Source organism: Schistocerca cancellata, chromosome 4 (genome assembly GCF_023864275.1).
Source record: "Schistocerca cancellata isolate TAMUIC-IGC-003103 chromosome 4, iqSchCanc2.1, whole genome shotgun sequence".
Lineage (NCBI taxonomy): Eukaryota > Metazoa > Arthropoda > Insecta > Orthoptera > Acrididae > Schistocerca > Schistocerca cancellata.
In genome coordinates this window covers 17111258-17138901 of record NC_064629.1, presented here as the reverse complement: position 1 = coordinate 17138901, position 27644 = coordinate 17111258, and positions in this window count along the sequence as shown.

Genomic DNA, 27644 nt, shown 5'->3' with positions numbered 1-27644 from the left:
TGCTACACCACGAAGATGACGTGCTACAGGCGCGGAAGTTAACCGACAGGAAGAAGATACTGTGATATGCAAATGATTAGCTTTTCAGAGCATTCACACAAGGCTGGCGCTGGTTGCGACACCCACAACGTGCTGACATGAGGAAAGTTTCCAACCGATTTCTCATACATAAACTGCAGTTGACCGGCGTTGCCTGGTGAAACGTTGTTGTGACGCCTCGTGTAAGGAGGTGAAATGCGTACCATCACGTTTCCGACATTGATAAAGGTCGGATTGTAGCTTATTGCGATTCCGGTTTATCGTATCGCGACATTGCTGCTCGCGTTGGTCGAGATCCAATGACTGTTAGCAGAATATGGAATCGGTGGGTTCAGGAGGGTAATACGGAACGCCGTGCTGGATCTCAACGGCCTCGTATCACTAGCAGTCGACATGACAGGCATCTTATCCGCATGGCTGTAACGGATCGTGCAGCCACGTCTCGATCCCTGAGTCAACAGATGGGGACGCTTGCAAGACAACAACCATCAGCACGATCAGTTCGACGACGTTTGCAGCGGCATGGACTATCAGCTCGGAGGCCGTGGCTGAGGTTACCCTTGACGCTGCATCGCAGACAGGAGCGCCTGCGATGGTGTACGCAACGACGAACCTGGGTGCACGAATGGCAAAACGTCATTGTTTTCGGATGAATCCAGGTTCTGTTTACAGCATCATGATGGTCGCATCCGTGTTTGGCACATTGGAAGCGTGTATTCGCCATCGCCATAATGGCGCATCACCCGGGGTGATGGTATGGGGTGCCATTGGTTACACGTCTCGCTCACCTCTTGTTCGCATTGACGGCACTTTGAACAGTGGACGTTACATTTCAGATGTGTTACGACCCGTGGCTCTATCCTTCATTCGATCCCTGCGAAACCATACATTTCAGCAGGATAATGCACGACCGCATGTTGCAGGTCCTGTACGGGCCTTTCTGGATGCAGTAAATGTTCGACTGCTACCCTGGCCAGCACATTATCCAGATCTCTCACCAACTCAAAACTGGTCAATGGTGGCCGAGCAACTGGCTCGTCACAATACGCCAGTCACTACTCTTGATGAACTGTGCTATCATGTTGAAACTGCATGGGCAGCTGTACCTGTACACGCCATCAAAGCTCTGTTTGACTCAATGCCCAGGCGTATGAAGGTCGTTATTACGGCCAGAGGTGGTTGTTCTGGATACTGATTTCTCAGGATTTATGCACCCAAATTGCGTGAAAATGTAATCACATTTCAGTTCTAGCATAATATATTTGTCCAATGAATACCCGTTTTTCATCTGCATTTCTTCTTGCTGTAGCAATTTTAATGGCCAGTAGTGTATATTTAGCAGTGTCGCTTAAAGGGTTAATATGCACTTGTCGACGAGAGTAAACAATGATACTCTCACGTCATAAGTTCTTCTCTCTTTACTCATTCAATGTTAGTAATTCTACAAATATTTCGAACGTCGAATTTACTATGGAAAAAAGGCAAAAGTTAGCTACAAAATTCGTGCTTTATGGAATTTTCAGTCATGCGTTAATGCATTAGTATTTGACACACATTAACTCCAGACACTATGCGTGCGTTTTGACTGAGAACGTTTTGGAAAAAGATCTCTTGTGCTTGCGTTGCAGACATCAGATACGTATGTATCAGAAATTTTTTTGAGGAAAAGATTATCTGCAGAAACCCATGTCCGACTATAAGACTTAAAAAATTTCATAACGCTTGGTCTGGAATCGAAGTTAATAAATCGTAATCTAGACCTCACGATGGAGAGTTTAAGGAACACCTGGATCAAGTACCTGGATCTTGATAGCTCGATTTTTTTTTTCAAGCTACTTCGAGACAACAGCGACGCAGAGGTAGTTGTACTGAATTATCAGAATTAACTGAACTACCTCTTGTTGAGGAACAAGTTCATGCTCCAGAGACAATCTACCATGCTAGGTAGATGGGGAAAGCTGTTTATTGCTTAAGAACTTATATGTTCTGTAACAAATTTTAGTTTTCACCACAAGCATATAATGTAAGTTGTGATATTTGTATTTCACTTATATGAGAACGAGTATAACACATAATATCCACAAACAACTAAAACCAACGTGTGCTCAGGCATTTTAACTATCGAATTATAACTATGTAGTTGCCGAAGATGAGTTTTACTTGAACTACTGTTTCGCAAAACGTCAAAATGCGAAATAATCAAATGCTGCTTTATGCACCGTTAGCAACAGAATGCAAAACTGGTAAATGTTCATACTCTGCTCTATAAACCATGCTTGGCGCATAGCACAACAGCCCCACAATTTAAGTTGTCCGCAGCTCGTGGTCGTGCGCTAGCGTTCTCGCTTCCCGCGCCCTGGTTCCCGGGTTCGATTCCCGGCAGGGTCAGGGATTTTCTCTGCCTCGTGATTACTGGGTGTTGTGTGATGTCCTTAGGTTAGTTAGGTTTAAGTAGTTCTAAGTTCTAGGGGACTGATGACCGTAGGTGTTAAGTCCCATAGTGCTCAGAGCCATTTTTGAACCACAAATTAAGTATTTAGCATATCTAAATTATTTTATGATGGTGAAGAAAACATATTTTAATACCAAAATTGCTGTTTATCTACTGCATGACTAGTTACGAGATTTGCCAATTTTCACAAGCTACCTATTACGAAGGATCAAATTTTTTATGACTGGATGTATAGAACGTGCATAATAAAGGTATCAGTGATAAAATGGTTCATATGGTAACTATTTAGGATTGGTTGGTATGGACAGTTCTATTTACGTCATCACACTTACATTTTACAGTATTACGATAATGTATGTTAATAACTTATATTTTTCTTAACTGTGGTACCTTCAATATCCACCTTGATGTGATCCACATGACAACACTATTGCATATACAATGGAGAATTCTTTCTTATTGGATTACACTGTGTGTCACGCTGCTTTATTTACGTAGGTATTACCGTAACTTTGATAGATGCTGAAGCAGAGAATTTTATTACAAGGTCTTATATAATATGTGATATATTCAATTAACTTCGCGATTGTATTAATAGTACTATGTTCAGTGTGAGAGATAGTGTTCCATCACATCATAGGCGTACAGCAAATTTTCATTTCCTTTTCGCCCCTTTGTAGGAGGAAACGTACTATCTCATTCATATTTTAATGGGATCCACATAAAACAGTACCGTTATGCTGCTATAATTTTCAGTGTATAGTTTGTTGTCTCCTGTTGGGTCAGTGATTAAGGTAGGATGGAGTGCAATTCATATGCTGATTAAGGACTTATACCGTTATGCCTGACGCATGTTGTTCTCGTATTTGGGCTGCATTAGAGGATTTGTGGTGGACTGACAAATACACTGAAGCCCCAAAGAAACTGGTATATGCCATGCGTATTCAAATACAGAGAGATGTACACAGGCAGAATACGGCGCTGCGGTCGGCAACGTCTATATAAGACACCAAGTGTCTGGCACAGTTGTTAGATCGGTTACTGCTGCTACGATGGCAGGTTATCAAGATTTAAATGGTTCAAATGGCTCTGAGCACTACGGGACTTAACATCTGAGGTCATCAGTCCCCTAGAACTTCGAACTACTTAAACCTAACTAACCTAAGGACATCACACACATCCATGCCCGAGGCAGGGTTCGAACCTGCGACCGTAGCAGTCGCGCGGTTCCGGTCTGAAGCGCCTAGATCCGCTCGGCTACCGCGGCCGGCTATCAAGATTCAAGTGAGTTTGCACGTGGTGTTATAGTCGGCGCAAGAGCGGTGGAACACAGCATCTCCGAAAGAGCGATGAATATCAGAAACCCAGTAAAACATCAAATATCCGACATCGCTGCGGCTGTAAAAAGATCCTGCGAGAACGGGACCAACAACGACTGAAGAGAATCGTTCAACGTGACAGAAGTGCAGCCCTTCCGCATATTGCTGCAGATTTCAATCCTGGACCATCAACAAGTGTCAGCGTGCGAACGATTCAACGAAACATCATCGATATGGGCTTTCGGAGCCGAAGGCCCATTCGTGTACCCTTGGTGACTGCACGACACAAAGATTTACGCCTCACCTTGGCCCGATAACACCGACATGGACTGTTGATGACTGGAAGTATATTGCCTGGTTGGACGAGTCTCGTTTCAAATTGTATCGAGCGGATATATGGGTGCGGGTATGGAGACAACCTCATGAACCCATGGTCCTTGCATGTCAGTAGGTGACTGTTCAAGCTGGTGGAGGCTCTGTAATGGTGTGGGGCGTGTGCAGTTGGAGGGATGTGGGACTCCTAATACGTCTAGATACGACTCTGATGGTTACACGTACGTAAGCATCCTGTCTGATCACCTGCATCCATTCATATCCATTGTGCACTCCGACGGACTTGAGCAGTTCCAGCAGGACAATGGGACACCCCACAAGTCCAGAATTGCTACAGAGTGGCTTCAGGAACACTCTTCTGGCCACCAAACTCCCCAGACATGAACATTATTGAGCGTTGCAAGGTGGTGTTCATAACAGATCTCCACCCCCTCGTACTCTTACGGATTTATGGACAGCCCTGCATAATTCGTGGTGTCATTTCCCTCAAGTACTACTCCAGACATTAATCGAGACTATGGCACGTCGTGTTGCGGCACTTCTGCGTGCTCGCGGGAGCCCTACACGATATGAGGCAGGTGTACCAGTTTCTTTGGCTCTTCAGTGCATTAGGTGTCTATTGCTTATGGCTCTTTAACTGGAAGCTATTATATATTTGCGCTCTCGGCGTTTACTCAGTTCGCCGCGAGGGATTAGCCGAGCGGTCCGAGGCGCTGCAGTCATGGACTGTGCGTCTGGCCCCTGAGGAGGTTCGAGTGCTCCCTCGGGCATGGGTGTGTGTGTTTGTCCTTAGGATAATTTAAGTTAAGTAGGGTGTAAGCTTAGGGACTGATGCAGTTAAGTCCCATAACATTTCACACACATTTGAAATTTATTTTTACTCAGTTCAGTTTATACAATTACTTTCAACAGCCACACGACTGTTATCGTGAGTTACAATTATCGTCTGTAGTAGAATATGGACTACATGTGACTACAAGTTTTATGTACGGTACGTAGCCTGTACAATGATAACACAATATAAAGGCAAGCTAGTTTTGCCACATGACTAAGTTTCCTAACATCTGCAGTAAATCAACTTCAAAAAACGATTCGAGAATGTATTATAGAAGATGAGTAATCATCAAGTGTGTCGGAGACATCATGCTATTTATCTCTAAAACAATACTTCCGAGATGTTCCGGTTCAACTAACTTTAGGCAAGCTACTGAAGACAAACAGATAGGCGAGGCTCACATTAGACAGGATCTGCTGAAAACTGTATGAAATAGTGTCTGAACCGTAATTTAAAACGGGAAGAATGTAGAAATTTAATATTACATAATAGAGCTCACAAAACTAAACATTTTTCGTTTAGTTTTTATTTACTTTTATATTGTGTCAGTTCTTGGAATGGGTGGTTTGAACAAAGCTTAAGGACAGTGGTAGAAATTCCGTGGTATAATCGTGCGTTCAACTTTTCAGTGGTGTAGGGCATTTTTCATTGCAGCTTCATGTTTTAAATGACGGTCTTTTTCCTTTCAACAGTAATTGAAACTATGAGTTTTCAACTGGAAAAATAATTGAGTATCGCAGAAAAAATTCTCTTTTAGGTTATGGAATTCTAGGCTCATATTTCTTGATTACCGGTTGAACTTAAAATACGATCTTTCATTAGTTGGTGCTTATATATAACGGTGGCTTCAAAGACATCCAGAGTGTCAATAATGCCCTACAACGAAGAAAATATGATAAATCGAATCCGATAAGCATGCCTGCCGCTTTGAAGCGGAGAATGACTTTGGTGAGCTCACAGTGTCGATAAACGGCACACGAAAGTGTTTAAAATAACGTCGAAATCTTCTGAAACCGTTATTTCATAAGAATAGTGAAAATACAATGTGTTCTTTGTTAATAACTGCTAATAAGAGAATCCTCTACACAAGTAGTTAGTTCATGTTGCAGCTATTTATCGGAAGTCGCTGCAGAAATGGAAAGTCTGAAAGATACATGTGAAGAGTTTTGCAATTATTTTATATATCACTGTAATACATTTATTTTTTGTGTTAATTTCTTCATCGTCGATGAAGATACTATATTAGAGGCATACAGCCACAATGTATTTTATAATCTAAAGGAATATGGACTTCAACAGACTGCACTTTAAAGGTGTTGATTATTCACGCACATGCATAATCGATTTCGGACTAAACATTTTATCATCAGATGTACCCTATCTGATTAAAACTCGGGCACCCGTACGAAATGAGGAATTATAAAAGGTGGCGGAAAAGATTGTGTTGGCAACTGACGACCACTAAAAGCAGAATGGGTCGGTCACGAGAGCCAGTGGCTTCAAACGGGGATTAGTCATTGGCTGTTACCTGAGCAAAGAAACCACTGGGGGCCTTTCAATATTTCTAAGGCTCCCCAAGAGTACTGTTGGTGATGTGACTGTGAAGTGAAACGCGAAGAAACAACCGTAGTTATACGAAGACCAGACAGACCCCATGCGCTGTTAGATAGGGACCGCCGAACATTGCGGAGGGTGGTTATAATAAATCGCATGAAATCAGCAAAGCGAGATTCCAAAGGCTACCGACAGTCCAGCTAGCACACTGTCTGTGCGTGACGTTAAAACGAATGTGATACAGTGGTAGAGTAGCTCCACATAAGACACACATTTATGCAGTCGGTGCTAAGGGACCCTTCAGGCGGGGTAAAGGGCGAGGCCTCTAGAAACGAATATTTTGGAGTGATGAGTGATGCTACATCCTGTGGCATTCCGATCGAAGGGACAGGATTAGACGAATGCATGGAGAACATTACCTGCCATCATGTGTGGTGCCTGCAGTCAAGCACAGAGGAGGTGATGTGAGGGTATGTGTATGTTATTTGTGGTTAGGATGTGATTCCCTTATTGCGCTCAAGAATAGGATAAATGCGGAAGGATATAAAGACGTTATTGTCCATAGTCCGACATGAAACCACCTTTGGGATGAGTAGGAACGTCGATTTCCCTCCAGAGCCCGGAGTGGAACTCACCACCTTCTCTGATTTGGCTTCTTCAGGAACAATCGGCTGCCATCCCTCCACAGACATTAAGCCACCTCGCTGAAAGTGTCCCCAACAAATTTCATACCGTTATAAAGGCGTAGGGTGGACACACCCCGTAGTAATGCCCAGATACTTTTGATCAGGTAGTGTATAAGTGAAAACAGTCGCATCTACATCGATACAACGAAGCATGTGTATGCATGGATAGCCGCTAACCATTGGTATCTTGGAATACTTCTTTACCACGAGCCGGCTGGGGTGGCCGAGCGGTTCTAGGCGCTACAGTCTGGAACCGCACGACCGCTACGGCCGCAGGTTCTAATCCTGCCTCGGGCATGGCTATGTGTTAGGTTTAAGTAGTTCTAAGTTCTAGGGGACTGATGACCTCAGTAGTTAAGTCCCATAGTGCTCAGAGCCATTTGAACTTTTACCACGTGCGTGAAATCACGTAAAGTTCTGCCAAAACATTTTGTTTAGTTAAAAACAGAAATGAAACCCTAACTGACTGTAGAACGTATCTACATCTGCATGCATAGTCTGCAAATCACATACAAGTGTCTGGCAGAGGCTTCATCAAACAAACCACCTTCACAATTCCGTATTATTCCAATCTCGTATAGCGCCCAGAAAGGACGAACACTTATATCTTCCCGTACGAGCTCTGATTTCCCTTATTTTATTATGGTGATCGTTTCTCCCTATGTAGGTCGGCGTCAAAAAAATACACTCCTGGAAATTGAAAAAAGAACACATTGACACCGGTGTGTCAGACCCATCATACTTGCTCCGGACACTGCGAGAGGGCTGTACAAGCAATGATCACACGCACGGCACAGCGGACACACCAGGAACCGCGGTGTTGGCCGTCGAATGGCGCTAGCTGCGCAGCATTTGTGCACCGCCGCCGTCAGTGTCAGCCAGTTTGCCGTGGCATACGGAGCTCCATCGCAGTCTTTAACACTGGTAGCATGCCGCGACAGCGTGGACGTGAACCGTATGTGCAGTTGACGGACTTTGAGCGAGGGCGTATAGTGGGCATGCGGGAGGCCGGGTGGACGTACCGCCGAATTGCTCAACACGTGGGGCGTGAGGTCTCCACAGTACATCGATGTTGTCGCCAGTGGTCGGCGGAAGGTGCACGTGCCCGTCGACCTGGGACCGGACCGCAGCGACGCACGGATGCACGCCAAGACCGTAGGATCCTACGCAGTGCCGTAGGGGACCGCACCGCCACTTCCCAGCAAATTAGGGACACTGTTGCTCCTGGGGTATCGGCGAGGACCATTCGCAACCGTCTCCATGAAGCTGGGCTACGGTCCCGCACACCGTTAGGCCGTCTTCCGCTTACGCCCCAACATCGTGCAGCCCGCCTCCAGTGGTGTCGCGACAGGCGTGAATGGAGGGACGAATGGAGACGTGTCGTCTTCAGCGATGAGAGTCGCTTCTGCCTTGGTGCCAATGATGGTCGTATGCGTGTTTGGCGCCGTGCAGGTGAGCGCCACAATCAGGACTGCATACGACCGAGGCACACAGGGCCAACACCCGGCATCATGGTGTGGGGAGCAATCTCCTACACTGGTCGTACACCACTGGTGATCGTCGAGGGGACACTGAATAGTGCACGGTACATCCAAACCGTCATCGAACCCATCGTTCTACCATTCCTAGACCGGCAAGGGAACTTGCTGTTCCAACAGGACAATGCACGTCCGCATGTATCCCGTGCCACCCAACGTGCTCTAGAAGGTGTAAGTCAACTACCCTGGCCAGCAAGATCTCCGGATCTGTCCCCCATTGAGCATGTTTGGGACTGGATGAAGCGTCGTCTCACGCGGTCTGCACGTCCAGCACGAACGCTGGTCCAACTGAGGCGCCAGGTGGAAATGGCATGGCAAGCCGTTCCACAGGACTACATCCAGCATCTCTACGATCGTCTCCATGGGAGAATAGCAGCCTGCATTGCTGCGAAAGGTGGATATACACTGTACTAGTGCCGACATTGTGCATGCTCTGTTGCCTGTGTCTATGTGCCTGTGGTTCTGTCAGTGTGATCACGTGATGTATCTGACCCCAGGAATGTGTCAATAAAGTTTTCCCTTCCTGGGACAATGAATTCACGGTGTTCTTATTTCAATTTCCAGGAGTGTATTTTCGCATTCGGAGGAGAAAGTTGGTGATTGGAATTTTATGAGAAGATTCCTCCTCAACGAAAAACGCCTTTGTTTAAATTATACCCGTCGTAAATCCTGTATCATTTCAGTGACACTCTCTCCCCTATTTCGCGATGATACAAAACGTGCTGCCCTTCTTTGAACTTTTCCGATGTACACCGTCAATCCTATCTGGTAAGGGTCTCACACCGCACAGCAGTATTCTAAAAGTAGGCAGTCACCGTAGTAGATCTGTTACATTTTCTAAGCGTCCTGCCAATAAAACACATTATTTGGTTAGCCTTCCCCACAATATTTTCCGTGTGTTTCTTCCAATTTAAGTTGTTCGTAATTATAATTCCTAGGTATTTAGTTGCATTTACGGTTTTAGATTTGACTGATTCACCGTGTAACCGAAGTTTAACGGATTCCTTTTAGCACTCATATGGATGACCTCACACTTTTCGTTATTTAGGGTCAACTGACAATTTTCGCACCCTACAGATAGCTTTTCCAAATCGTTTTGCAATTTGTTTTGATCTTGTGATGACTTTATAGTCGATAAACGACAACGTCATCTGCAAACAACCTAAGATGGCTACTCAGATTGTCTCCCAAATAATTTATATAGATAAGGAACAGCAAAGGGCCTATAACACTACGTTGGGGAACGCCAGAAATCACTTCTGTTTTACTGGATGACTTTCAGTCAGTTACTACGAACTGTGACCTCTCTGACAGGAGATCACAAATCCAGTCACAGAACTGAGACTATATTCCATAGGCACGCAATTTCGCTACAAGCCGCTTGTGTGGTACAACGTCAAAAGCCTTCCGGAAATCCAGAAATACGGAATCAATTTGAAACCCCTTGTCAATAGCACTCAACACTTCATGCGAGTAAAGAGCTAGTTGTGTTTCACAAAAACGATGTTTTCTAAATCCGTGTTGACTGTGTGTGAAAAGACAGTTTTATTAGAGGTAATTCATAATGTTCGAACACAATATATGTTCCAAACCCTGCTGCATATCGACGTTAATGATATGGTCCTGTAATTTAGTTGATTACTCCTACTATCTTTCTTGCATTGCCGGCCGGAGTGGCCGTGCGGTTCTAGGCACTACAATCTAGAACCGAGCGACCGCTACGGTCGCAGGTTCGAATCCTGCCTCGGGCATGGATATGTGTGATGTCCTTAGGTTAGATAGGTTTAACTAGTTCTAAGTTATAGGCGACTGATGACCTCAGAAGTTAAGTCGCATAGTTCTCAGAGCCATTTGAACCATTTTCTTGCATTCATGTGATCTCTGCAACGTTCTAGTCTTTGTTTGCGGATCTTTCTACGAGCGAACGGTTGTATATGATTGTTAAGTATGCAGCTATTGCATCAGCATACTCTGAAAGGAACCTAATTGATATACAGTCTGGACCAGAAGACTTGCCTTTATTAAGTGATTTAAGTTACTTCACTACTCCGAGGATATGTACCTCTACGTTACTCGTGTTGGTAGCTATTCGTAATTCGAATTCTGGAATATTTACTTCATCTTCTTCTGTGAAGGAATTTCGGTAGTCTGTGTTAAGTAACTTTGCTTTGGCAGCCGTATCTCCATTACTATCTCGCAGAGGAGGCACTGATTGTGTCTTGCCACTAGCATACTTCACATATGACCAGAATTTCTTTAGATTTTCTGCTAGGTCTCGAGACAAAGTTTCGTTGTGGAAACTATTATAAGCATGTCGCATTGAAGTACGCGCGCCGGCCGCAGTGGCCGAGCGGTTCTAGGCGCTTCAGTCTGGAACCGCGCGACCGCTACGGTCGCAGGTTCGAATCCTGCCTCGGGCATGGATGTGTGTGATGTCCTTAGGTTAGTTACGTTTAAGTAGTTCTAAGTTCTAGGAGACTGATGACTTCAGATGTTAAGTCCCATAGTACTCAGAGCCATTTGAACCATTTTTGAAGTCCGCGCTAAATTTCGAGCTTCTGTAAAAGATCGCCGACGTTGGAGACTTTCTGTCTGTTTAAATTTGGCATGTTTGTTACGTTGTTTTTTGCAACAGTGTTCTAACTCGTTTTGTGCACCAAGGAGGATCAGCTCCGTCGTTTATTAATTTATTTGGTATAAATCTCTCAACTGCTGCCGATACTACTGCTTTGAATTCAAGCCACATCTGCTCTACACTTATATTGTTAATTTGGAAGGAGTGGACATTGGATCTCAGGAAGGCGCCAAGAGAATTTTTATCTGCTTTTTTGAATAGGTATCTTTTTCGTTTATTTTTGGAGGATTTGGGGGTTAAAATATTCAGTCTCGCTACGGCAACCCTGTGTTCACCAATCCCTGTATCCTTTATTGACTCAGGATTACTTGTTGCTAAGAGGTCAAGTGTGCTTTCACAGCCGTTTACTATTCCCGTGCCGGCCAGAGTGTCCGTGCGGTTCTAGGCGCTACAGTCTGGAACCTAGCGACCGTTACGGTTGCAGGTTCGAATCCTGCCTCGGGTATTGATGTGTGTGATGTCCTTAGGTTAGTTCGGTTTAATTAGTTCTAAATTCTAGGCGACTGATGGCCTCAGAAATTAAGTCGCATAGTGCTCAGAGCCATTTGAACCATTTGAACGCCGTGCGGTATTAGCCGAGCGGTCTCAGGCGCTGCAGTCCTGGGCTGTGCGGCTGGTCCCGGCGAAGGTCAAATCCTCCCTCGGGCATGGGTGTGTGTGTTTGTCTTTAGGATAATTTAGGTCAAGTAGTGTGTAAGCTTAGGGACTGATGACCTTAGCAGTTCAGTCCCATAAGATTTCACACATATTTGAACATTTTTGAACCATTTGAACTATTCCCGTGGGCTCAAGAACTAACTGCTCGAAACAATTTTCAGAGAATGAGTTTAGCACAATTTCGCATGATGTTTTATGCGTACTTCCGGAATTAATCATGTATTTTCGCCAATATAACGAGGGTAAATTAAAGTCACCACAAACTATAACTGTATGAATCGGTTATGTGTTTGAAATCAAATTCAAGTTTTCTTTGAACCTTTCAGCAATTGTATCATTTGAATTAGGAGGACGGTAAAAGTATTTAATTATTATTTTATTCCTCTTGCCAAGAATGACCTCTGCTCATACAAACTCGAAGGAACTATCTAGTTCAATTTCGCGACAAGACAAACTACTTCTAACAGCAACAAACATGCCACCGTCAACCATGTTTAGCCTATCCATTCGGAACACCGTTAGGTTCTTCGCAAAAATTTCGGCTGAGCTTGTCTCCGACTTTAGCCAGCTTTGAGTGCCTATAACGATTTGAGCATCAGTACTTTCTATTAGCGCTTGGAGCTCTGGTATTTTCCCAACAAACCTTCGACAATTTACAACTGTTGTACCGATGGTTCCTGTAACTACGTTCTTCCTGTGTTCGGCCTGCACCCTTTGTGACTAAAGCCCTTTTTGCGTTTCCCCGAGACCCGCTAACCTAAAAATCCGCCCAGTCCACGCCACACAGCCCCTGCTACCCGTGTAGCCGCCTCCTGCGTATAGTGGACTGCTGACGTATTCAGCGGAACCCGAAACACAATCAATGAAAACTGAGCATATTAGTAACTAGGAAAAGCATTTTGTATTCGCTTATGATCCCATATTTACACATGGATCAGCATTTGGCTGTAAGGATCAAGTCAAGTGCATTTTCTTAAGGGCGATCTTTTCCAGGTTTTAACCACACCTGCAGTTCCACTAACGTCAAGGAAATGAGTACCATACGCTAGGACGAGTGATTTCGTGCGGTTGTTAAGTCACTGGACACACATTCGGGAAGACAGGTGTTTTAATTCCGCTCCTGGCATCTAGATTTATGTATAACCTAAATGGATTAAGACAAATACCAGAGTGATTTCCGTAGAAAGACCAAGATCGATTCCCTTCCGTGTGATTGGCCAATCCCTGCTTCTTTTCCGGCCGTAATTACCTCGTCATCGATACATCGTCAAACTCGAATTTTATTTTCCTCCTTCCGGCTGCTTTCGCAGAAAACAGTAATAGCCATGGTAAAATTAATGCTAATATTGATAAACAAGGTAGTTATATAGTAATCGTTTGTACAAACATACAATCAATCCATTTGCTTTTGGTTGGCTTGTCGGTTGCCTTTTTGCAGTTGCTGTTTTAGTTCTCTTACTTTCTCATTATGCAGGTTAGATAATTGATAAAACCAGAATCCCTTAAAAACTTATTAAATACCTTAGTCTGACATAAACGCAGCCCCCACCGTTCGTTAGCCACTTCCTCCCGCTTTATGGTACTCACTGAGCCATACTGCTGAACATAAAAGAACTAACCACTACTCTTTGAATCGCTGAATCTACGTGTTTGTTATGATTGTCAGTCTTTTCAGATCAAATGTTGCTACAGATGGGATAATATTTCCAGCATCTTGGGTGCGACGTAATTTGAGAGGAAAACAAAGACATTATTAGCGCATCTGTCAGTGGAAAAACGGCACGAATTTTTTGTTCATAGTGAGATTGTTGGGAAAGTCCTGAAACACTACTGTACGAGGTGGCTATTACATTGCTGTATGGGTTCGAGTTCTAGACTGTAACAAAAAGAAGACCTTAAGCAAACGCAAATATCTAAAAGGGAGATACTCGGGTCGATAAAAAATTGCAGGGGTGTGGATAAAATCCGAAGGAATTGTACAAGGAGAGAATTAGATGTGTTGTCAGTATTCGATAAATAAAGTGGACAAAAAAATGATTCAATAAAAATAAAATATTGTTTGAATGCAGGCTACTAAGAATCCAAAGGTAATCCAGGGCTACCATTTTTCAGGGAGAAGATCGGTGAAAAGGCAGATATCAGACGAGTGGATTAGGCATTTCCACACCAAACATGGAAATCCCGAAGAAGAAGAAGAAGAAGAAGAAAGAATATAAATGAGAACATATTTAAAACTATTAAAATATAAGCTCACCGGCCAAATGATTATTCATTCCTCAAAGGAACACACTGTGGCTTTGTAGGCCGGCTGGGTGGCCGACCGGTTCTAGGCGCTACAGTCTGGAACCGCGCGACCGCTCCGGTCGCTGCCTCGGGCAAGGATGTGTGTGATGTCCTTAGGTTAGTTAGGTTTAAGTAGTTCTAAGTTCTACGGGACTTATGATCTCAGCAGTTGAGTCCCATAGTGCTCAGACCCATTTTGTGGCTTTGTAGGGCTGTGGGACTGGTGCCAGGCACTCGTGTGACCCTACAACGGTGACGTTAGTCATGGCAGTGATGTGGTGTGAATGTGCCAGTCGGTTGTATGGAATCTGTTGTGGTTGGCAGGAGAGCCAACACCGTGTTACTAGAGGAGGCCGAAAGGCACGCGTTTTAGCTCACGCAGGCTGGCGTGAGGTCTGGAACAGGACAAGGAAATTAGCATTTAGAAAAACGGACATAGCTGGTGGAATACTTAACTTTCATCCATTAATGATGACCGTCGGTTTTCACGGTACATGATTCACAATATCAATAGTAACTGATAATGGCGCCTTGCTAGGTCGTAGCAAATGACGTAGCTGAAGGCTATGCTAAACTATCGTCTCGGCAAATGAGAACGTAAGTAGGCAGTGAACCATCGCTAGCAAAGTCGGCTGTACAACTGGGACGAGTGCTAGGAAGTCTCTCGAGACCTGCCGTGTGGCGGCGCTCGGTCTGCAATCACTGATAGTGGCGACACGCGGGTCCGACGTATACTAACGGACCGCGGCCGATTTGAAGGCTACCACCTAGCAAGTGTGGTGTCTGGCGGTGACACCACAGAATCAATGTGAACCGGCCGCTCTGGCCGAGCGGTTCTAGGCGCTTCAGTCCGGAACCGCGCTGCTGCTACGGTCGCAGGTTCGAATCCTGCCTCGGACATGGATGTGTGTGATGTCCTTAGATTAGTTACGTTTAAGTAGTTCTAAGTTCTAGGGGACTGATGACCTCAGATGTTAAGTCCCATAGTGCTCAGAGCCATTTGAACCATTTTGGAATCAATGTGGTAGGATAGTCGATGTAGAGACGTTACAGAATGAGGAAACGGAGCCATCACAATTGGACGTGCTCGTCTTACGTTAAATCAGTAAGTGGATCGAAACAGCATATCCAGACACTCTGGGATGATAATGGCATTGAAACCGAGGATGACACGCGTAAAGCTGAAATACGAAACACCTTTTTCCAAAGCTGATTCACAGAGGAAGACCGCATTGCAGTTCCTTCTCTAAATCCTCGGACGAACGAAAAAAGTGGCTGACATCGAAATAAGTGTCTAAGGAATAGAAAAGCAGCTGAAATCACTCAACAGAGGAAAGTCCACTGGACCTGACGGGATACCAATTCGATTCTACACAGAGTACGCCAAAGAACTTGCCCCCCTTCTAACAGCCGTGTACCGCAAGTCTCTAGAGGAACGGAAGGTTCCAAATGATTGGAAAAGAGCACAGGTAGTTCCAGTTTTCAAGAAGGGTCATTGAGCAGATGCGCAAAACTATAGGCCTATATCTTTGACATCGATCTGTTGTAGAATTTTAGAACATGTTTTTTGCTCGCGTATCTTGTCATTTCTGGAAACCCAGAATCTACTCTGTGGGAATCAACATGGATTCCGGAAACAGCTATCGTCTGAGACCCAACTCGCTTTATTTGTTCATGAGACCCAGAAAATATTAGATACAGGCTCCCAGGCAGATGCCATTTTTCCTTGACTTCTGGAAGGCGTTCGATACAGTTCCGCACTGTCGCCTGATAAACAAAGTAAGAGCCTACGGAATATCAGACCAGCTGTGTGGCTGGATTGAAGAGTTTTTAGCAAACAGAACACAGCATGTTGTTCTCAATGGAGAAGTCTACAGACGTTAAAGTTACCTCTGGCGTGCCAAAGGGGAGTGTTATGGGACCATTGCTTTTCACAAAATATATAAATAACCTAGTAGATAGTGTCGAAAGTTCCATGCTGCTTTTCGCGAATGATGCTGTAGTATACAGAGAAGTTGCAGCATTAGAAAATTGCAGCGAAATGCAGGAAGATCTGCAGCGGATGGGCACTTGATGCAGAGAGTGGCAACTGACCCTTAACATAGACATATGTAATGTATTGCGAATACATAGAAAGAAGGATCCTTTATTGTATGATTATATGATAGCGGATCAAACACTGGGAGCAGTTACTTCCGTAAAATATCTGTGAGTATGCGTACGGAACGATTTGAAGTGGAATTATCATATAAAATTATTTGTTGGTAAGGCGGGTGCCAGGTTGAGATTCATTGAGAGAGGCCTTAGAAAATGTAGTCCATCAACAAGGGAGGTGGCTTACAAAACACTCGTTCGACCTATACTTGAGTATTACTCATCAGTGTGGGACCCTTACCAGGTCGGATTGACAGTATGGTTCAGGTGGAGCGTATTTCTATGGGGATCTTCTCTTGCCGTTATTTGGGGCCACTGATTCAAGACGTTCATTTCAACGTTTTCCAAGACAATTTGTTTCCTTCTCCTCTTCATCGTTATTATGAACAGGATGTGGTCACTCTCGTCTTCTAAGATGACAACAGCCGTGTTAACAGAGCTCCAAGCATACGCTCCTGGTTTCACGAACACTCAGGCACCCAATCCTTACATCCCCAAGTGGTCCGCTAAATCAACAGGTGAAAGGTAGAAAATCAGCTCTTAAGTTTCTTATTGTCAGCGTTTGTACATGTGCCAGACATAAATCTCGTTGCATTTCAGATGAGGTAGCAAAATTCGAGAGTGAAATAATGCGCACAGACGCACGCTCGGTGAGCGGGTAGCATTTGTATTGATCGACCGCGGCATCCGATGTGTTCGCGGCTACTGATTCGCACACCTGCCGCTTGGCATGGCAAATACTTTTTCATTTGCAGAATAAGTTTTAACGCTTCAGTCATTTTTTCTAAATTCTCTGAACACGACGCATTTCTGCAACATACTACCATCATCACTCGCATTACAGGTATACTCTACTGGCCATTAAAATTGCTACACCACGAAGATGACGTGCTACAGACGCAAAATTTAACCGACAGGGAAAGATGCTGTTATATGCATATGATTACCTTCTCAGAGCATTCACACAAGGTTGGCACCGGTGGCGACACCTGCAACGTGCTGACATGAGGAAAGTTTCCAACCGATTTCTCATGCACAAACAGCAGTTGACCGACGTTGCCTGGGGAAACGTTGTTGTGATGAATCGTGTAAGGAAGAGAAATGCGTACCATCACGTTTCCCACTTAGATAAAGGTCGGATTGTAGCCTATCGCGATTCCGGTTTATCGTATCGCGACATTGCTGCTCGCGTTGGTCGAGATCCAATGACTGTTAACAGAATATGGAGTCGGTGGGTTCAGGAGGAACGCCGTACTGGATCCCAACGGCCTCGTATCACTAGCAGTCGAGATGACAGGCATCTTATCCGCATGGCTGTAACGGATCGTGCAGCCACGTCTGGATCCCTGAGTCAACAGATGGGGACGTTTGCAAGACAACAACCATCTGCACGAACAGTTCGACGACGTTTGCAGCAGCATGGACTATCAGCTCGGAGACCTTGGCTGCGGTTACCCTTGACACTGCATCACAGGCAGGAGTGCCTGCGATGATGCACTCAATGACGAACCTGGGTGCACCAATGGCAAAACGTCATTTTTTCGGATGAATCCAGGTTCTGTTTACAGCATCATGATGGTCGCATCCGTGTTTGGCGACATCGCGGTGAACGTACATTGAAAGCGTGTATTCTTCATCGCCATACTGGCGTATCACCCGGCGTGATGGTATGGGGTGCCATTGATTACACGTCCCGGTCACCTCTTGTTCGCATTGACGGCACTTTCATCAGTGGATATTACATTTCAGATGTGTTACGACCCGTGGCTCTACCCTTCATTCGATCCCTGCGAAACCCTACATTTCAGCAGGATAATGCACGACCGCATGTTGCAGGTCCTGTACGGACCTTTCTGGATACAGAAAATGTTCGAGTGCTCCCCTGGCCAGCACATTCTCCAGACTTCTCACCAATTGAAAACGTCTGGTCAATGGTGGCCGAGGAACTGGCTCGTCACAACACGCCAGTCACTACTGTTGATGAACTGTGGTATCGTGTTGAAGCTGCATGGGAAACTGTACCTGTACACGCCATCCAAGCTCTGTTTGACTCAATGCCCAGGCGTATGAAGGCCGTTATTACGGCCAGAGGTGGTTGTTCTGGGTACTGATTTCTCAGGATCTATTCACCCAAATTGCGCGAAAATGTAATCTCATGTCAGTTCTAGTATAATATATTTGTACAATGAATACCCGTTTATCATCTGCATTTCTTCTTGGTATAGCAATTTTAATGGCCAGTAGTGTAACCGTGTAATAGATCCTCTTGCCCCTTGGCATCTTAAAATGCCTTATGGTCTTGCTCTGTACGAGGGTGCATCTGCGATAGACAATATTTTTTGCGGATTACCTAATAACACGTGCCGAGGTTTCAGGGAGGACGAGGAGTTAAAAGAAGGAATGCTAGTGTTTAGCTTCTCTTTGATAGCGGGATTATTAGAGTCATTACACATGCGCAGAAACAACGAAAAAAACATGCAAAATTTAAACAGACGCAAAATCTCCAACGTTGGCGATCTTTTACAGAACCTCGAAATTTAGCACGGACTTCAATGCGAGATGCTTATAATAGTTTCCTCAACGAAACTTTGTCGCGAAACCTGGCAGGAAATCTAAAGAGATTCTGGTCGTACGTAAAGTGTACTAGCGGCAAGACACAAATCAATGCCTTCTCTGCGCGATAGCAATGGAGATACTATCGAAGACAGTGCTGCCAAAGCAGAGTTACTAAACACAGCCTTCCGAAATCCCTTCACAAAAGAAGACGAAGTAAATATACCAGAATTCGAATCAAGAACAGCTACCAACATGAGCAAGATAGAAGTAGATAACTTCGGAGTAGTGAAGTAACTTAAATCACTTAATAAAGGCAAGTCTTCTGGTCCAGACTGTATATCAATTAGGTTCCTTTCAGAGTATGCTGATGCAATAGCTCCAAACTTAACAATCATATACAACCGTACGCTCGACAACAGATCCGTACCCAAAGAACGTTGCACAGGTCATACCAATATTCAAGAAAGATAGGCCCATATCATTAACGTCGATATGCAGCAGGATTTTGGAACATATTTTGTGTTCGAACGTTATGAGTTACCTCGAAGGAAATGATCTATTCACACACAGTCAACACAGGTGTGAAACACAACTAGCTCTTTACTCGCACGAAGTGTTGAGTGCTATCGACTAGGAATTTCAAATTGATTCCGTATTTCTGGATTTCCGGAAGGCTTTTGACACTGTACCACACAAGCAGCTTGTAGCGAAATTGCGTGCCTTTGGAACATCGTCTCAGTTCTGTGACTGGATTCGTGATCTCCTGTCAGAGAGGTCACAGTTCGTAGATATTGACTGAAAGTCATCGAGTAAAACAAAAGTGATTTCTGGCGTTCCCCAAGATTGTGTTACAGGCCCTTTGCTTTCCTTATCTATATAAACGATTTGAGAGACAATCTTTGCAGCCGTCTTAGGTTGTTTGCAGATAAGGCTGTCGTTTATCGACTAGTAAAATCACCACAAGATCAAAATGAATTGCAAAACGATTTAGAAAAGATATCTGTAGGGTGTGAAAATCGTCAATTGACCCTAAATAACTAAAAGTGTGAGGTCATCCACATGAGTGCTAAAAGGAACCCGTTAAACTTCGGTTACACGGTAAATCAGTCAAATCTAAAACTTTAAATGCAACTAAATACCTAGGAATTACAATTGCGAACAACTTAAATTGGAAGTAACACACAGAAAATGTTGTGGGGAAGGCTAACCAAAGACTGTGTTTTATTGGCAAGACGCTTAGAAAATGTAACAGATCTACTACGGAGACTGCCTACTTTTAGAACACCGCTGCGTGGTGTGGGATCCTTACCAGATAGGATTGACGGTGTACATCGGAAAAGTTCAAAGAAGGGCAGCACGTTTTGTATCATCGCGAAATAGGGGAGAGAGTGTCACTGAAATGATACAGGATTTACGACGGGTATAATTTAAACAAAGGCGTTTTTCGTTGAGGAGGAATCTTCTCATGAAATTCCAATCACCAACTTTCTCCTCCGAATGCGAAAATATTTTTTTGACACCGACCTACATAGGGAGAAACGATCACCTTGACAAAATAAGGGAAATCAGAGCTCGTACGGGAAGTTATAGGTGTTCGTTGTTTCCCCGTGCTGTACGAGATTGGAATAGTAGGGAATTGTGAAGATGGTTCAATGAATCCTCCGCCAGCCACTTGAATGTGATTTGTTGAGTATGCATGTAGATGTAGATGTAGGTGTAGATGTAGATATAGATCGCAGCGGAAAAGGTAGTTCAGCTCACCAAGCGTTGGGAATGTAATCGGACCTGGCGCTGTAAAACGTATGATGGAAGTTGTCCAAACTGACTGAGGGAAAATATAAATCAAAATGCCTAGAAACGGTTTCAAAACCTTTCTTTCAGAACAAGAGCCCTGTGTCTCCACTACAGCGAAAAACCCAGTGGTCAAGGGTTGTGGAAGAAATATTTTGCGAGTGCCACGCTGCCCAACTGTCGCTCTGTGAACAATATTGGTTTCAATATCTGCTGCGACTACGGTGTAGCCAGTAAACGCTTTTCGTCCTATGAGGCAGCCCATTCTGTATATCAGTAGTGTCCAGAAAGAGGACGACGACTTTCTTGGGTCACTGACACGTAGGTGACACTTTCATCTACATCTACATGACTACTCTGCAATTCACATTTAAGTGCTTGGCAGAGGGTTCATCGAACCACAATCATACTATCTCTCTACCATTCCACTCCCGAACAGCGCGCGAGAAAAACGAACACATAAACCTTTCTGTTCGAAAAAAATGGTACAAATGGCTCTGAGCACTATGGGACTTAACATCTGGGGTCATCAGTCCCCTAGAACTTAGAACTACTTAAACCTAACGAACCTAAGGACATCACACACATCCATGCCCGAGGCAGGATTCGAACCTGCGACCGTAGCAGTCGCGCGGTTCCTGACTGAAGCGCCTAGAACCGCTCGGCCACAGTGGCCGGCTTTCTGTTCGAGCTCTGATTTCATTTATTTTAGTTTGATGATCATTCCTACCTATGTAGGTTGGGCTAAACAAAATATTTTCGCATTCGGAAGAGAAAGTTAGCGACCGAAATTTCGTAAATAGATCTCGCCGCGACGAAAAACGTCTTTGCTTTAATGACTTCCATCCCAACTCGCGTAACTTTTGGCTCGCCTTCCCCACAATATTATCTATGTAGTCTTTTCAACTGTAGTTGAATTGACAGCCTTGAGTATTGTACTATTAATCGAGTAATCGAATTCCAACGGATTTCTTTTGGAACTCATGTGGATCACCTCACACTTTTCGTTATTTAGCGTCAACTGCCACCTGCCACACCATACATAAATCTTTTCTAAATCACTTTGCAACTGATACCGGTCTTCGGATGACCTTACTAGACGGTAAATTACAACATCATCTTCGAACAACCTAAGATAACTGCTCAGATTGTCACCCAGGTCATTTATATAGATCAGGAACAGCAGAGGTCCCAGGACGCTTCCTTGGGGAACACATGATATCACTTCGGTTTTTCTCGATGATTTGCCGTCTATTACTACAAACTGCGACCTTCCTGACAGGAAAACACGAATCCAGTCGCACAACTGAGACGATACCCCATAGGCCCGCAGCTTGATTAGAAGTCGCTTGTGAGGAACGGTGTCAAAAGCTTTCCGGAAATCCAGAAATATGGAATCAACCTGAGATCCCCTGTCGATAGTGGCCATTACTTCGTGCGAATAAAGAGCTAGCTGCGTTGCACAAGAACGATGTTTTCTGAAACCATGGTGATTACGTATCAATAGATCGTTCCCTTCGAGATGATTCGTAATGTTTGAATACAGTATATGCTCCAAAACCCTACTGCAAACTGACGTCAATGATATAGGTCTGTAGTTCGATGGATTACTCCTACTACCGTTCTTAAACACTCGTGCGACCTGCGCAATTTTCCAATCTGTAGGTACAGATCTATCGGTGAGCGAGCGGTTGTATATGATTGTTAAGTAGGGAGCTGTTGTATCAGCGTAATCTGAAAGGAACCTAATCGGTATACAATCTGGACCTGAAGACTTGCCCGTATCAAGCGATTTGAGTTGCTTCGCAACCCCTAAGGTATCTTCTTCTAAGAAACTCATGCTAGCAGCTGTTCCTGTTTCAAATTCTGGAATATTCCATTCGTCTTCCCTGGTGAACGAATTTCGGAAAACTGCGTTCAATAACTCCGCTTTAGCGGAACAGCCGCTAACAGTACCATCGGCACTGCGCAGCAAAGGTATTGACTGCGTCTTGCCGCTTGTGTACTTTACATACGACCAGAATTTCTTCGGATTTTCTACCAAATTTCGAGACAATGTTTCGTTGTGGAACCTATGAAAGGCATCTCGCATTGAAGTTCGTGCCAAATTTCGCGCGTCTGTAAATTTTAGCCAATCTTCGGGATTTCGCGTTCTTCTGAATTTCGCATGCTTTTTCCGTTGCCTCTGCAACAGCGTTCGGACCTGTTTTGTGTACCATGGAGGATCAGTTCCATCTCTTACCAATTTATGAGGTATGAATCTCTCAATTGCTGTTGCTACTATATCTTTGAATTTGAGCCACATCTTGTCTACATTTGCATAGTCAGTTCGGAAGGAATGGAGATTGTCTCTTAGGAAGGCTTCTAGTGACACTTTCTCCGCTTTTTTAAATAAAATTATTTTGCGTTTGTTTCTGGTGGATTTGGAAGAAACGGTATTGAGCCTAGCTACAACGACCTTGTGATCACTAATCCCTGTATCAGTCATGATGCTCTCTATTAGCTCTGGATTGTTTGTGGCTAAGAGGTCAAGTGTGTTTTCGTAACCATTTACAATTCGCGTGGGTTCGTGGACTAACTGATCGAAGTAATTTTCGGAGAAAGCGTTTAGGACAATCTCGGAACATGTTTTCTGCCTACCACCGGTTTTGAACAAGTATTTTTGCCAACATATCGAGGGAAGGTGGAAGTCCCCACCAACTATAACCGTATGAGTGGGGTATTTATTTGTTACGAGACTCAAATTTTCTCTGAACTGTTCAGCAACTATATCATCGGAGACTGGGGGTCGGTAGAAGGAGCCAATTATTAACTTAGTTCGCCTGTTAAGAAATGGTTCAAATGGCTCTGAGCATTATGGGGCTCAACATCTTAGGTCATAAGTCCCCTAGAACTTAGAACTACTTAAACCTAACTAACCTAAGGACATCACACACACCCATGCCCGAGGCAGGATTCGAACCTGCGACCGTAGCAGTCCCGCGGTTCTGGACTGCAGCGCCAGAACCGCTAGACCATCGCGGCCGGCTCGGCTGTTAAGTATAACCTCCACCCATACCAATTCGCACGGAGTATCTACTTCGACTTCACTACAAGATAAACCACTACTGACAGACACAAACACTCCACCACCAATTCTGCCTAATCTGTCATTCCTGAACACCGTCTGAGACTTCGTAAAAATGTCTGCAGAACTTATTTCAGGCTTTAGCCAGCTTTCTGTACACTTTTAGGAGGACCACCCCTCCTTCAAGAGATAACATATAGAATCTCATTAAAATTCAGTTGATTGCACACAGTGCACTCATATGATGTGTCTGCAATTTTTTTCAGTAGAGTGTTTAAAAGGACGAGATAGTTCTTCAACAAGTCAAATTGCGTTACATCAAGTAATCCTGCAACCAGCCACTTTTTATATTTCTTCATTTCAGTCGAGACGCTTTCCTGGATTTCCCCTATCTACTACTGGCGCAATACATCTAGATCTTCATCAACACGACGTTTACGTCTTCTGCATTTTGAACGCTGCGACTGCCCTGTGCCTAGTAACAATTAGTTCAGCTACCAGGTTTCCCGAGTTGTATATTCTACATCAGAGCCGGCCACGGCACGCCAAACTTCACGTTTGCAGCATACTGGCCGCAGGTGGACCGAGGCCTGACCTGTCACTCGGCTTTGCTTCTCGAAACAACTCAGAACAGCGGGACATTTCGTTTAGCAATGCCGTGCGGTATCTTACGCTCGGCACAACTCTCTGAGTTCGGTAGAGTCGTGGTGTCAGCGTTGTTTACTTTCGCTGTTCGTGGTTCGGTGGACGTTCACAGGGCCAGAGGCTGTTTACACACAAGTAGGCAGTCTAGCGACCTATCGTCGCAATCCTTTAAAATGAATGAGAATGGCGGAAGAGAGGGATGAGAAGTCTCAATTCGCATAAGCGATGGGTACTGCTTAGCTGATACGAAACGACATTAAAGTACCGTGCAGAAATAATTTAAATTTTTAGATGACAATGAAACAGCAAACAGTTATAATGATCGACAGATGGGACTGACTGTTCTGTACATCGAGAGGTGCTTTGTGCTAAATTTGCATGGAGCCTTTGAAGAAACTGGTGGTACGCATAGCAAAATTTCTGAAGTCGCGCACTCCATCTCATTTTCAGTTGCGACAGTTTTCAATGGAAATGAACGAAAAGTTGTATTAAGAAAGAAAATCGCATTGTAGAAGGGACTCATTCTGACAAAGACAATCCAGTTCCCTAAGCTCACGGGTGTTAAAGAAAGCGCGAAATTTGAAGAATTCATTGTGGCCTTCAAAGAATTACAACAGTTAAAGGTTTTGAGGACACTGTCAGTCTTATATCAATTTTCGAGCTGTTGTTAGACCATTTGCAGTTTCAGTTGAAAGCGCCCCTCCACATGTGCCGTTGTAGCTGATTGAACCGCAAGGTAATCTCAATTTTAATTACGAATCTTCTTAGTTTGAACTGTCCAGGACAGCTACATTGCTTTTCTCATATAGATTGTCCAATTCTCCACAATGAGGTTCGATCGAAGTATTCGTGTGAAAGATCTTTTCCCGATTAAGAAACTAAATAAGTCACGATTACGTGGCAACTTGTGTACGAAAGTCTGTGGTATTGTCTGCGTCTGTCCATATGCCGACAGTTTGTACCAGATAAAAATTATATTATGGCTTCAGCGAGGCAAAAATAATTAATTAATTCTGACAACTTGTTTTGCTTGTGATCTATGTTGTTGAGAAATTCGAAATATAAAACCAAGTCGTATGCAGTATGGCTGTACTGCCATTTAAATGTGCCCCGTTCACTGTTTGCCCCTCTACCGCTGATCGCTCTCAGACAGCACTTTGGCCCTCGGGCTCGTGTGTGGCCGACGGGCCTAAATGTTCGCCGCCCCCGTTCTACATGCATATCTACATCTAAATCTACAAGAACACCCAGAAGTTCACACATAAGTGTCTGGCAGAGGGCTCATCGAACCACATTCAGATTATTTCTTTGCATTCCACTTTCTAACAGGGCGTAGGTAAAATGAGCACTTAAATCTTTCTATACAAACTCTAATTTCTCTTATTTTATTGGCTCTGAGCACTACGGGACTTAACATCTGAGGTCATCAGTCCCCTAGAATTTAGAACTACTTAAACCTAACTAACCTAAGGACATCACACACATCCATGCCCGAGGCAGGACTCGAACCTGCGACCGTAGCAGTCGCGCGGTTCCAGACTGAAGCGCCAAGAACCGCTCGGTCACACCGGCCGGCTCTTATTTTATTACAATTATCAATTTTACCTATGATGGATGGCGACACTAAAAGTTTTTCGCATTCACAGGAGAATGTTCGTGATAGAAGTTTCGTGGAAACATATCGCCGCGAAGGAAAAACGCCTTCGCTTTAGTGACTGCCCCCCAACTGGCTTGTTATATCTGTGGCACTCTCTCCTATATCGCTATAATACAAACCGAGCTGCCTTGTAAGGACTTTTTTAGTGTCCTTCGTTAATCCTATCTGATAAGGATCCCATAGCAGACAGCAATTCTCTAACAGGGGATGAACAAGCGTAGTGTACGCTGTCGCTGTAGTAGACCTGTTCTGTCAATAAAACGCAGTTTTTAGTTTGCCTTCCCCTGAACATTACCAATGTGATCGTTGCAATTTAAACTGTTCGAAACTTTAACTACTAGGTATTTTTGAATAATTTTTCTTAATAATTAGTTGCACCTAATTTTGTTATGTAATTAGGAGCTCAGTTTCTCATATTTGTATGCAGAACATACAAACTTTTAGATTCACTGATGGAGTGCAGTTTTCAGCATGTGTGTGACTTATAAGTCTGTTTGTATCGGAAATTACACTTAAAGTCAAGTTACAATTTTCGTTCACATTCCGGAATTACTTCTGAAGTTACTTCTACTTACTGACTTAATACTGCTGACGGTAAAACTTCATACACGCGTCTGAATGACATCGGTCACTGGTCACATTACCTGCTTTATATACAATGTATATACCCTAATGAGTTGCGCTATGTTATTTATAGTCAGTTTTTAATTTTTTCACATTAATGATATACAGTGATTATACTAGCATTTGACATGAATGGTTATCTATCTAGTGTAGTAGAGAATGAAAAATAAATTATACTGGATGTTTCAAAAGTCATATGGAAATTTTACAAAAATGGCTCTGAGCACTATGGGACTTAACTTCTGTGGTCATCAGTCCCCTAGAACTTAGAACTACTTAAACCTAACTAACCTAAGGACATCACACACATCCATGCCCGAGGCAGGATTCGAACCTGCGACCGTAGCAGTCGCGCGGTTCCGGACTAAGCGCCTTAACCGCGAGACCACCGCGGCCGGCGGAAATTTTACACACAAAAAGTAATATCACATACTTTGCGTGCAGTTAATAAACTGACATATTGGAAAAACACTTCAGAGTGGAGAATATAAGGTGGGTTGATCATGTAACCAATGAGGAGGTACTGAACAGAACTAGAGAGAAAGGAAATTTTTATAGGTTGCAGTAGTTATTCGGAGACGAAGAGGCTTGCACAGGATACCGCAGCATGAAGAGGAGCATCAAACCAGTCTTTGGACTGAAGACCACAACAACAACCAAGCAGCCACTTAGGGATGGAGAACAGAAAAATTATGGCAATTTTTGTTATCTATTATTATTATTATGTTTTTGCTAGTACTGTATTTGATGAGAATATTTTACGAGTAATATCTGAAACCATCTTCCTAATAAGTTTGTGAGTATCTCAGTTTGATCCTT